Genomic DNA, 13,323 nt, shown 5'->3' with positions numbered 1-13,323 from the left:
CCTAATTTGCACAATTTTCAGTTTTTGCGCATGATTTTTCATACATATACACGGGACACCTTCCTCTATTCCTCTACAAGATGCCAAGCAGGGACAATGCCTTACACCGCATAACCTCCCCCCTCCCCCCCTCACGCCATTGTCTCGGCAATTTAACTGTTACCAGTGACCTGGCCAGTAAAGATATTCAGGGCCAGAGTGATTCCCCAATCGATGACAATGTGGAGGACAAAGTTTACATAGCATTAGAAGAAGAAACAGAAATAATGATCAGGTAATGTGGCAAAAAAAGGTCAGGTATGTGATTAGTGAGTGAAACAATGCTTATAATGCCTATATTACTGCTTGAAAACCAATATACTTTCATACTACATATAAATTCGTACCAAGTAAATAAATAAATACCGTTTATGAGTTGTGAAATAGTTACCCTCCCATAGAACTCATTTTCTTTGGTGCCAGCATGTTAGAAAACCCAGTCAGGTAAGGAGGAACTCCTACCTGGATCGAGTATTTTAAACCTCAGGTGAGCGATTTCTCAATGAATTATCGATGTTTCTCACCAAAAGCGGAGGGTTTAGCCAAAAATTTTTTTTTCGAAAATACCTCGGCATTGGGGGATGTCGGAGGTGCGGAAAACCTCGGGACGTGATGGGTTAAAGAACTCCTAACAGTCTGAAAGTTAACAATAGAGCTACTCACGGCGTAGAAGTAAGTTCCAGCAGGATGCCCATCCATACAGACACACATACTGTTGAGAAGCGCGATTTGCTGGATATTTCAGTGTCAATTCAGTGTCAGTGTAATTAGTGCAGACTGTATAGCTCCGGTACTTGTGAAAACAGTGAAGTGAAGTTGGCATGCATTAGGTGTAAATATTTGAAAAGAAAAAAAAAAAACGAACTTAAGCCAGTGGTCATTTATGAAGCCTGAGCTGATCATGTTGTTGCACACCGAAAGGCTGATCATAGGAAGAACAACTCACTGGGCAGCAATCATGAAGCTAATAAATACACAGAATGAAGGACAGTAAGAACTCAAAGATCAATTACAGGCACAAAGTGTACAACTACAAGCACAGAATGGACAGAAAAAACTCAAAGAACAATTACAAACACAAAGTGAACAGCTAAAGGCACAAAGTGAAGAACAGAAAGAGTTCATGAAGGAAATCAACTAACAATTACAGGCACAAAGTGAAGAACAGAAAGCGCTCAAGAATGAAATCAAAAGATCAATTAGAGGCACAAAATGGAAAATGTAGATGACCAGTTGATGCATGTGGTCGACCGTGTGAAGACAATTAGCGAGAGAATTCAGGCTATAGAGAAATATTGTGCTGTTGAGCCTGAGATTAGTGTACAGAGAGCATAATTATAAAAAAAAAAAAAAAATGAACAGTGTATGGTGAATCCTGACGAATCCCAAGCATCTAAAGGTAGCATTACGGGGTTGAATACTCAGAATGTAGGAGTTTTAAGTCCTGCACTTAATTATCATGCCCCAATTTTTAGGCCCAAACCAGTGATCTGCATGACTATAATGAGGGTCCAATGAAAAAGAAACCGCAGGAATTTAAAGGTAGAATATCGTCGGAAGCTTGCCGTGCAGAGTTTAAGTTACTTGCTGATCAGAATGGTTGGGTTTATAGGCAGGGGGCAGTGCAGCTTGCTACTAGCCTCAAGGGTGCCACAATGGAGATTCTTGGGCAGATTTTCGCGGAGGAGAGGAACAGTTATCAGTCTCTGGCAGAAGGGCTGGACCGCAGATATGGGACCATGTACCAGATTGTGGTTTACAGGTCAGGATTCCAGACCCATCTACGGGCTCGAGGTGATTCCCCTCAGCAGCTTGCTCATGACCTGGAGAGTATGGCACACAAGGCATACCCTGGAGCAGCACCTAACATGCTGGCTATTCTTCAGAGGGACCAGTTCATCGATGCTCTTGATAGTGCAGAGTTAAAAGTGCAAGTGAAGCAGGCACAACCAAGAAGCATGCAAGAAGCACTAGACAGGGCTCTAGAATTTGAGTCCATCTCAGGTCCAGTACGTCCTCTTTTCAGGTAGGTCGAAGTGCGGGATTCAGGGCAAGGAAGGGGAAGGTATGTGAAGTGGAAAAATTTGAAGGAATTTCCTGGTACTCGTACTGTGAAAAGCCACGACATAGGAAAGAGGACCACCATAAGTAGAAGAGGGAACTGGAGAAGATCGGAAGAGCTTGCTGGTTCTGCGGGAAACAAGGACACAAGAATGAGGTTTGCTACAAATAGAAGAAAGAGTAAGAACAGAATAGTGCAAAGAATTCCACTAATGCAACAAAAGGTTGTCGGACATGCGGTGAGTTAGGGCATTTCAGTTCTGACTGTCCGAAGAAGAAAAGGGGGGATAAGAAGAAGGCTGCAGAAGAAAAGAAAGAAGTAGAAACTAGTAAGAGCTGGTGTTAAGGGGCAACAACCAGCCGGTTTTTTTTTCCCAAGTAGCCCCACCACTGAGAACTTACAAGAGAATTGGAATTGACAGTGATTAAATCCCACTTCTCAACAGTACACTGATTTCTTCAATCTGGACAGCTGGTTTGAACGAGGAATATTATGGTTCCATGGTTGCTGAACATTTTTATATATATATATATATATATATATATATATATATATATATATATATATATATATATATATATATATATATATATATATATATATATATATATATATATATATATATATATATATATATATATTGGAGCCTCTGTGGTACAGTGATAGAGTGTGCGTTTCGCACGCTGGTGAGCGCGGGTTCACCTCCCGCCAGAGTTGTAAAAACTTTGGGAAGCGTTCACCAAGCCACTTGCTACTTTGGCGGACACAAAGGGTACTGTGGTTGAACCAGTGTCGCATACTAGTATGCATGCACTCAATCGGCTTAAGGCCGGCCGATTACATTTGGTTCACAGACTACACACACATCCAAAGCCACTACAACACTACAATCACACTCACAAGCACTTCTCACCCCACATACGATCTCTACCAGACAGCCTAAGCCACTGGGTAGAGATGCATTGGCTGTATCATCCCTGCTTCGGTAGCGATAGGCCGGTCCTGCAGTGGACCTTAATGGCTGATGATATATATATATATATATATATATATATATATATATATATATATATGTGTGTGTGTGTGTGTGTGTGTGTTCAGCAACCATGGAACCATAATAGTCCTCTTTCAAACCAGCTGTTCAGATTGAGGAAGTCAGTGTACTATTCAGAAGCGGGATTTGCCAGTTAGATTGTGCTGGAGAATTCCTGATGATTCTGGTAGTACCGTTATGTGTCAGAGTTGCCAGTTAGCCTGCTGTTTGTATGCGCAGTTATTTTGAAAGTCATACATTAGTTTTTATGCTCTTTTTCTGAATGATGTTTTATTTATGTAAATGTCTGTTAAATTGTGTAATTTTATCTCAGCTTGTATGCTAAAGAATTTAGAGAGATATGCAGTGAAAGTAAACTCTGGCATGTTTTAGATGTCTCCGAGCTTGTAACGGTTGTAACCATTGTGCCCTCGAGAATGCACTAGAACTGTGAATAAGTGTAGAACCCTCTAGAATACAGGAAGCTTATATAAGCTTGGGTTAAGAGACTAGAGTAGCTTTAGTCAGTTTTCAGTTCAGTTTCACTAGTTCAGTGCAGTGTAACTGCAGTTAGTGAAGTTTGTATATAATCTTCGGTACTTGTGAAAATAGTTATGTGTTGCTGGCAAGCATTAAGTTTAACTGAATTTTGTAGAAATTGTATATCTTCGGTGGTTGTGAAAACAGTGAGATGTGGTTGACAAGCATTAAGTGTAATTATTTGGAAGATAAAGCCAGTGAACTTAGGAAGCCAGTGATTATTCTCGACGCCTGGGGTGGTCTTGTGTACTGTACACCGAAAGGCTGACCATAGGAAGAACACCTCACTGGGCAAAGGCCTTTTTATACTGTACTACTGCTGCTGGAGCCTGTGGTAGTGCGGAACAGGACCTAACAGTGGTGTTAAGAGTGTGGATCATTAGAAAATGCTGCAGTGAGTCAAACCTTCAACATGGAGGCAGAAGGTGTACAAACAAAAGGACAAGCTAGACAAGAAGAGGCATTGCTGGTGGCAATTATGAAACTATTATAAACACAGAATGAAGAAGAGAAAGAACGCAAAGAACAACTGCAGGCACAAAGTGTACAAATATAGGCACAGAATGAGGGACTACAGGCACAGAACGAAGGACAGAAAGAAAAAGAACAATTGCAGGCACAGAACGAAGAACAGAAAGAACAATATGAACAGCTTCAAGACGAATTATAGGCGAAACAGAGGGAATTACAATACAGGAGCAACAGAGGGAATTACAACTGAGGATGCAAGGACAGCTAGATGCTTTCATGTGGGAAATGAAGGAAGAACAACAACAGCTGAAAGAGGAAGTATATGCTGAGCTACAGCAGCAGAGGTGTGAGGTAAACAATAATGTGACGGAGTGCAGACAGCATGTAGATTTCCAGCTGAAGTATGTAGATGACCAGTTGAAGCATGTAGACGGCCATTTGAAGATAATTAGTGAGAGAATTGAGGATGTAGAGAAACATTGCACTGCTGAGCCTCAGTTTAGTGTACAGGGAGCATTTGAAAAAAAATAGTTTATGGTGGATCCTGATGAATCTCAAGCATCTAAAGGTAGGAGTGAATAATCAGAATGTAGAAGTTTTAAGTCCTGGACTTAATTATTGTGCACCAGTTTTTAGGCCTCTAACCAGTGATGTGCATGGCTATAATGGGGGCTCAATTAAAAAGCAACCTTAAGAGTCTGTTGGCAAAGTATTTTGGGAAATTTTCCTTGCACAGTTTTAGCTGCTTTGCTGATCAGAATGGTGCGGATGATAGACTGAGGGCAGGCAGTACAGCTGGCTACTAGCCTCAAGGGTGCCACAAAGGAGATTCTGGGCCAGGTGTCAGTAGAGGAGAGGAACAATTATCAGTCCTTAGTAGTAGCACTAGATCGCAGATACTGGACCATGTACCAGACTGAGGTTTACAGGGCAAGATTCTGGACCCGTGTACGGGCTCGAGGCGAATCCCTACAGCAGCTGGCTCATGACCTGGAAAGTATGGTATTCAAGGCGTTCCCTGGGGCAGAACCCAGCCTGAGGGACCAGTACATCAATGCTCTTGATAGTGCAGAGTTGAAAGTGCAAGTGAAACAGGCACAACCATGAAGCATGCAAGAAGCACTAACCAGGGCTCTAGAATTTGAGTCCCATGCCAGGTCCAGTGTGTCCACTTTTCAAGCAGGTCATAGTGCAGGATTCAAGACAAGAAAAGGGTGGTGGCTGAATCGGTAGAGAGGCGGCCTGCAGTTCTGATGGACCCAGGTTCGAATCCCGGCTGGGGCAGGGGCCAGTTTAAGGATTTTAAATTCATAAATGCAGACTTTACTGATCTACCAGCATACCCGCCGACATGTTGTAAATCTACCCCCGCTAATACCATTACCAATACACCAGTCCTGTATGAGACAGCCCTAGCAGTATGGATGGTGGGTGTTAACGCCGAAGAGGTGACATGTAGAGATGTAGGAGGACTACTGAGCCTTGGGATAGGCCACTGCCCCCAAGAAATAGGGCCTGAAGCCTTTGTGCAGAGTCGGACACATAAGAAGAAAAATTAGAAAAAGGTGCATGAAACAGAAAATAATTAAGGAAGTTGCTGGTACTGTGAAAAAGCCAGGACATAGAAAATAGGACTGCTACAAGTGGAAGAGGGAAGAAGCCCTGAGGAGGTTGCTGGTTCTGCAGGAAAATGGGACACAAGAAGGAGGATTATTACTAACTGAAGAAGGAGCAAGAAGAGAGCAGTGCAAGGAAATCTTCAATTGTAACAAAAGCGTGTTGGACAAGTAATGAGGTGGGACACATCAATGCTGAGTGTCCAAAGAAGAAAGAGGAGGATAAGAAGAAGGCTGCAGAAGACCAGAAAGAAACGGAAAACTTGTGGAGGCTGGTATTAACGGGGTACCACCAGCTGGCTTTTCCAAAGTAGCCACACCACCTAAAAAAAAAAAAAATGCACGAGTACTGCAATCGACAGTGTGCAAATAGATGGAAGAATAGACAGAAAAAAGTGTTCCCTGGTGATTTATTTGGCCTCAGAGCAGACTTTTGTGAGGCCTGATGTGTTACATCTCCGGTATCTGCCTGAGTCATCAGAACAATTGTGTGGTGTAACTGGGCACCGCACAGAACAAAGGGGACACTTGGATGTTCAGACTGAAGTGGCAGGACAAGAGGCCACGCTTCCAGTCTTTGTAGCCGAGAGGGAGGATCCTTGCTTTCTTGGTCTGGACTATCTGATGTCCATGAAATGTGAGCTGGACTTTTGCACCATGAAGTTGAAGGTTCAAGGAAAGTCGGTTATTGTCATGGCAATAAGACGTGCCATTTCTGGTGGCAAGGTGAGGGCACTCTACACTACAGTGATATCCTCAAGATCAGAACTACTGCTCCAGTGCAAGGTGAGTGGCTCTTTCGACAGCTGTCTAGGGGTAGTGAAGCCTGATGTAAGGTGCAGGATGAAGGCCAGAGTAATGGTGGAGAGAACTTTGGTGGAAACTGGTGCAGCTGAAGTGCCGGTTGTGGTGGCCAATTTCTCCCATGAGCCACAGAAGATCAACGAGGGAGAAATTGTGGGACTGCCAGGCAGTAGACCCTGAGTGGCATTAGAGGAAGACTTGTAAAAAGAGTGTAGGAGATAGGTATCTGCCGACCACTAGCAAGACTTATTATCAAGGAGTTGGCAATGCCTGGATGGCTCACAAGTGCTGAAGTTGAGGCAGCTGCTGTCGAAGTTTGCTGATGTCTTTTGCACCAGAAAGCTATACCTGGGGTGCACTGATCTGGTGAAGCATTATAGAGACACTGGGGATCACCACGTGATTAAACAGCCAGCACAGAGGATGGCGCCAGCCCTGCGACAGGAAATGGAGAATGTGATGGAGAATCTCCAAAGTCAAGGAGTGATAGAAAAGTCCAACAGTCCTTGGGCATCAGCAGTGGTTCTGGTAAGTATAAAGGATGGTTCAGTAAGCTGTGTAGATTATCGGGCCCTGAATGAAGTGACAGTGAAGGATGCATACCTCATGCCAAGACTTGATAACACCCTGGATGCTCTGTCGGGCAGCAAATGGTTCTCCACCCTAGACATGAAAGCAGGTATCATCAGGCCAAGGCTACATTGAAGGACAAGGAGAAAACAACCTTTTCATATGGGCGGGGTTTATGGCAGTTTAAAGTGATGCCATTTGGCCTATGCAATGCCCCCACTACTTTTGAGCAGCTCATGGATCACATACTGGAAGAGCAGACGGCTCTTTTCCATCTAGATGGTGTAATTGCGTTTGGACGGGCTTTCGACCAGGAATTGGAAAGGCTCTCAGAGGTGTTCAACAGGATCCGAGCGGCGCACCTCAAGCTACACCCCAAGAAGTGCTGCTTGTTTCAGGAGGAAGTGAAGTACCTGGGACACGTTGTAGGTGAGGACAGCATCCGTATTGATCCAGAGAAGGTGGCAGCTGTGGAAAACTAGCCAGTTGGAACTTGTGTGAAGGAGCTACGGAGTTTCCTGGGCTTGTGTACCTACTACCAGCATTTTGTCAAGGACTTTGGAATGATAGCTGCACCTCTGTACAAGCTGTTGGGGAAGAGGCAGAAGTTTGCTAGGAGATCAGTGACACAGAAAGTCTTCGATGAACTCAGGCATCCATTGGGAAGGTCTCCAGTATTGCCGTACCCTGAACAAAGTGAGCCATTTATCTTGGACTGTGACGCTAATGACAATGGTATTGGTGGAGCCCTGTTGCACAAAAAGGATGACAAGGAGTGTGTAGTGGCGTATTACAGCAAGAAGCTGAACCCACCAGAGTGGAACTACTTTGTGACCTGTAAGGAGCTCTTGGCAGTGATGAAGAGCCTTGATATCTTCCATCCCAACTTGTATGGGTTCTACCTCATCATCAGGACAGACCATTGTGCATTCAAGTGGCTGAAGACGTTAAAGATTCTGAAAGGACAACTGGCACGTTAGCTCTGGAAGTTGGACCAGGACAATTATGAGGTGCAGCACCATCCTGGGCAGGTTCATGGCAATGTTGACAATCTGAGTCGTCAGCCTTTTGACCCAGAGTGCCAGCAGTGTAGAAAAAAAAGAAGATAATAGCAAGAAATGCTGTCATACTGCAGTGACAGGGCCAGCGTCAATGCAGAAGACCTGAAGAGGATGCAGGTGGAGGATGCAGTTTTATATGCAGTGCTATAGGGTCTGCATTAGAGAACAGTGCAACCATCTTTGGAAGAGATTTCTAGATTCAGAGCTGGGACTAAGTGCTACTGGAGCCAGTAGGGCCTTCTTCGTTTGAACAACAGACTACTGGAGCATCAATGGGAGACAACCGATGGCCTCATCAAGTACTGGGAACTGTTGGTTCCGAAGAAAATGAGGTCTGTGATCTTGGATGACTCTCATAACTAGATCACTAGTGGGCACCTGGGAGTGAAGAAAACTCTAATTCGACTGTGACAGAGGTTCCACTGGACTGACATGCATCAGGATGATGAAGGGTGGTGTCGGGCCTGTGATGTATGTTGCTCAAAGAAGGGACCCAAGAAACGTGGTTTCGCCCCTCTCCAGCAGTACCAAGTGGGTGCACCATTGGAAAGAGTCACGGTGGACATTGCTGGACCTATGTCACTCACTGAAAGAGGAAACCGGTATATATGTGTTGCCATGAACTACTTCAGAAATGGACAGAAGCCTATGCCATCCCTGATCAAGAGGCTGCAGCTGTTGCCCAGTTTTTGGTTGACCAGTTCTTTTGCTGTTTAAGATGCCACAGAACTACATTCAGACCAGGATAGAAACTTCGAGTCTGTTGCGTTCCGTGAGTGCTGCAAGTTACTGGGGATCAGGAAGACCAGGACGATCACACTAAGGCTACAGCCAGATGGGATGGTGGAAAAGTTCAACTGGACCCTAGGACAAGAACTGGCCAAGTACTGCGTATTTGGACAAACGGAATAGGACCGGAAATTATGTGCGTTGCTGATGGCATATCGGTTTGCATCCCATTGGTCTACTGGCTACACCCCTGCAAAACTGATCTTGGGCCATGAGTTATGTTTACCTGTTGGCTTGTTAATGGGAAGACTACCTGGTGAAGAACTGCCTACAGACTCCCCTAGCTATAAGAAGCATCTTCAGGAAAGGCTGGCTGAGGCACATTATCAAGTGCAAGGAGTCCTTAAGTTTTCAGGAGTGGTGATGAAGTGCAAGTATGATGCCTAGGCAAGTAAGGTGAGCTTCAAGGATGGTTACAAACTTTGGTTGTACAATCCTCAGCAGGAGAAGGGACAGTCACCGAAGCTGCAGAGCCTGTGGGACGGGCCTTACACTGTATTGGACCGCCTATCAGACGTAACGTACCGGATTCGGGGAGGCAGGAAATCTCGCCCTCAGGTGGTACACGTGCACCGTCCATGGCAGTACCATGGACCAGGACAGTACAGCTGGGACGTTTCCAAAGAATCATGTTATCCTGCAGCCAAGGACGATGAGGAGGACCAAGGAGCTGAAGTACAAGAGGATGGTGACTGTTTCCTGAGGGAAGAAGTGGTTCAGGAAGAGATCCAACTAATTTCTGGAGGAGTGGCCTGTAGGAAGCAAGGACGTCGTCAGAAGCAGCATAGGAGAAGACCTGATACGTTGAAGGATTATTTTGCGTATAATTAATGTTAAGTTTCGATTAAGTATTAGGTTTGTATACATTGTATAGTTTTTGTCAGGACGAGAAAAGGACTGGGGAGAAGGTAATGTTGAGAAGCGAGTTCTGCCAGTTATATTTTGCTGGAGAATTCCTGACGATTCTAGACGTACCATTACGTGTCAGAATTGGCAGTAAGCCTGCTGTTTGTGAGCAGAGTTATTTTGTAAGTTATGCATTAGTTTTTATGTAATTTTATCTCAGTTTGTATGATAAAGCATTTAGGGTATTATGCAGTGTAAGTAAACTCTGGCATGTTTGGATGTTTCCTAGTCGGTAACGGTTGTAACCGTTGCACCCTCGAAAATGCACGAGAACTGTCGAGAAGTGTAGAACACTCTAGAATATAGGAAGGTTATATAAGGATGGGGATGAGACTGGAGCAGCTTCAGTCAGTTTTCAGTTCAGTTTGAGTGTAGTTCAGTGCATTGTAATTGCAGTTAGTGAAGTTTGTATATCTTTGGTACTTGTGAAAATAGTTAAGTGTAGTTGGCAAGCATTAAGTGTAATTATCTTTAAAATAAAGTCCGTGAACTTAAGAAGCCAGTGTTTATTCTCGACGCCTAGGGTGGTCTTGTGCACTGTACACCGAAAGGCTGACTATAGGAAGAACACGTTACTAAGCAACGTCCTTCTTATAATGTACTACTGATGTTGGAGTCTGTGGCAGTGTAGGACGGGGATGTAACAGCACTTTTCACACACAGTTGGCCCCTTGCGCCCTCATCTGTACAGTACATACGCGTGGCAGTATCCTTAAATTTCCATTTACTCTCTACACATTTTCAGCTATCTCCAGATCCCATTGCTTTCTCCATATCCATGAAATTGGCATGGTACTTCTGTCCTATCTCAAAGTACTTTTCCACAAGACATTTTTGAAGAAAACGTCTGATCCACACATCCTGTCTCCTTAAACAACATTAATCCTCACCACCTAATGCTTAGGTCATTTAAAACTTTAGTGTTTTAAAAGAAATACAAGGTAGAGCAGTGAATGTTGGAGTGGCCATAATGAGACAGGGCGGAGTTTGGAAACTGCCTGTATTGCTGTTCGCTGACGATACTTTATGATGAATGTAGATGAGTGGAAACTGGAATGCTTATTAAATGAGTTCGTAAGTGTGTTAAGAAACGACATCTGAAATGATCGTAACAAAGAATAAAATTAGTATCTATGACAGAAATGAAATCACGGTGAAAGGTGGTAGTGTAATGAGTGAAGATGGTAGTTTAGAAGATGAACTCGATGAAGGATTTCAGCAAAAAAGAAACGTTACTGGTTCGTTGAAAGCAATGATAAGGAGCAGGGAAGTGACCAAGGAAATTAAAAAAAAAAAAATGCTGCAACAGAGTATTGAGATTCCTGCTCTGACGTATGGAAGTGAAATTGGACCCTGTTGAAAGGATACTCGTACAAGTCAAACCTACGAGAAATGGACTAAGTCATCTAAATGCTGCATATGCTGTTGTGTGGAGACACAGGCAAACAAATGGGAAAATGAAGGCGCATTATGGTATCGATATGAATGTGTTATAAAGCATTAGAATAAACACTTTGAAATGGATTGTCATGTTTGTTTTATGCAAAGAAGAAGGAACCAAAGACCGGAAGTTTACAGCATTGTTCCTCCCAAGAAAAAAAAAAAAGGCTAATACAAGACAACAGGAGCCACATACAAGATCCGTTCATTTCGAGTTGCCTAGGCAGACTTCGTTTGAAAGCCTGGAGGTGATAGACAGTAGAAAATACAGACAGAGGAATGCAGCTCCAGAGTTGACCTGTTGCATACATGAAGGAGGGAGTAACGGTTAACTTTTGTATTAGAGAGTTAGAGAGAAAAGGAATGATATTTTTTGTTAGACAAGAGAGATATGCCCGGCGTAGTAGTGGTGGAATGCAGTCAAAAAATTCACAGGAGCAGTGACCGTTGAAGTGGTCATAGAAATGAGGTAAAGACGCAACAGTATGGCAAAGAGCCCGAGGTTGAAGGGAGCCAGTAAGAGGAGGAGACTTAATGAGACAAATAGCCTTTGACTCCACCTTGTTTAGAAGAGCTGTAAGTGGGGATTCTCCCCACACATGAGAGCTGCACTCTACAAAGGGGCGAATAATACCCAAGCATAACGTCAACAATTGTTCAGGGGTAAAGAATGCACAAAGTCATCACAGCACACATAATCTCTTGGAAGCAGATTCTACAAGTGAGGTAATATGATCTTTCGAAGATAAATCCCGGGAAAATGAAACCCCTAGTATGTTCAAGGATAATGCAGGATTGATTTGTATATTGTAAAAAAAAAACTGAGGATACCTCCGCAGAAGATTTTGATGGGTTGATAGAAGTAAGAACTGAGTTTCTGATGCCTTAAAAACAACAAGATTACCCCAATCACAGATATGTGCCAAGTCAGGCATTAGGTGTGCTATAGCCTTATCCCCTGTTTGTTGAAGTAATTGCTGAGATCGACACTGCAAGAAGCGAATGGAAAGTTGAAAGGTTGACTCATCAGCATAGGGGTGGATAGGGTTAGATGTACAGCTCAGAAGCCATTTAGCAATGGAAGGAAGAGAGTAGGTGATAGGACAGAGCCCTGAGGAACACAATTATTGGTAATCTAGAACAGAGGCCGTGTACAACAGCAGCTACAGAACAACCAGAAAGGGAGCTAGAGATGAATACACAGATAGAATGATTGAAACCTTAAGAGTGCATTTTGGAAATTAAAAATATATGTCAGACTCAATCAAAAGCCTTTGAGACGTCATGTGCAATGGCAAAGCTTTCGCAGAAAACCTGAAAGGCTGATACCCAGGAGTCTGAAAGGTAGGTAAAAAGATAGCCAGTGGAGCATCCCTGGTGGAACCCATACTGACAATAACAAAGAAGGTCGTAATAGGATAGGTAATTTAAATTTTTCTTAAGTATAGATTAAAGGCTTTTGAAACAGAGGATGTTAAAGCAGTTGGGATATAGTTAGAAGGCTGGGAATGATCACTATTCTGTAGTATAGGTTGTATAAGAGCAAACTTCCAGCAAAAAGGAAAGGTATAAGTGGACAAAGGCAAAAGAGTTTATCTAGGTGGGGTGTAAATACAGGAGCATACTACTTGCGGACAACAGGGGGGATCCCATCAGGCCCATTTGCCTTGTTTGTAATGGGTTTCAGTTATATTAAATGCTCTGAACTCTCCAACTCAAATTCTTTCCGCTCCTTCTGGCACCTTGCCAAAATCCATCAGTCGAAAAAATTTTAATGCCAGCCATAAGGAACTCAAAGGGGGGAAGTGATGGAGGAACAGCGCTGGAACCATCTAAGGTGGAATTGGAGGAGAAAGTCGGAGTGAAGAGTTCCGCTTCATCAGGCGAAGAAACAGCTACAGTGGAAAAGAGGAGGGAAGGATGATGAGATAAAGTTGTTAGAAGTTTTATTTGGCAAGATGCCAGGAGGAGCAGAAAAAATTTGAGTTGGAT

At 43.5% G+C, this 13,323-nt stretch overlaps 1 protein-coding gene across 1 annotated transcript in view; it reads left to right on the top strand.

Moving 5' to 3' along the window:
* The window catches only part of LOC145405865 (sodium-dependent multivitamin transporter-like), a 260,499-nt gene that overhangs the window by 210,100 nt on the left and 37,076 nt on the right, over positions 1-13,323 (top strand). The gene's annotated exons all lie outside the window — the stretch shown is intronic.

Source organism: Coenobita brevimanus, chromosome 68, assembly GCF_032717465.1.
Source record: "Coenobita brevimanus isolate Jiangsu-jjx chromosome 68, ASM3271746v2, whole genome shotgun sequence".
Lineage (NCBI taxonomy): Eukaryota > Metazoa > Arthropoda > Malacostraca > Decapoda > Coenobitidae > Coenobita > Coenobita brevimanus.
Note: the sequence above shows the minus strand (reverse complement) of the source record. Positions and strands in the feature narration are given on the sequence as shown.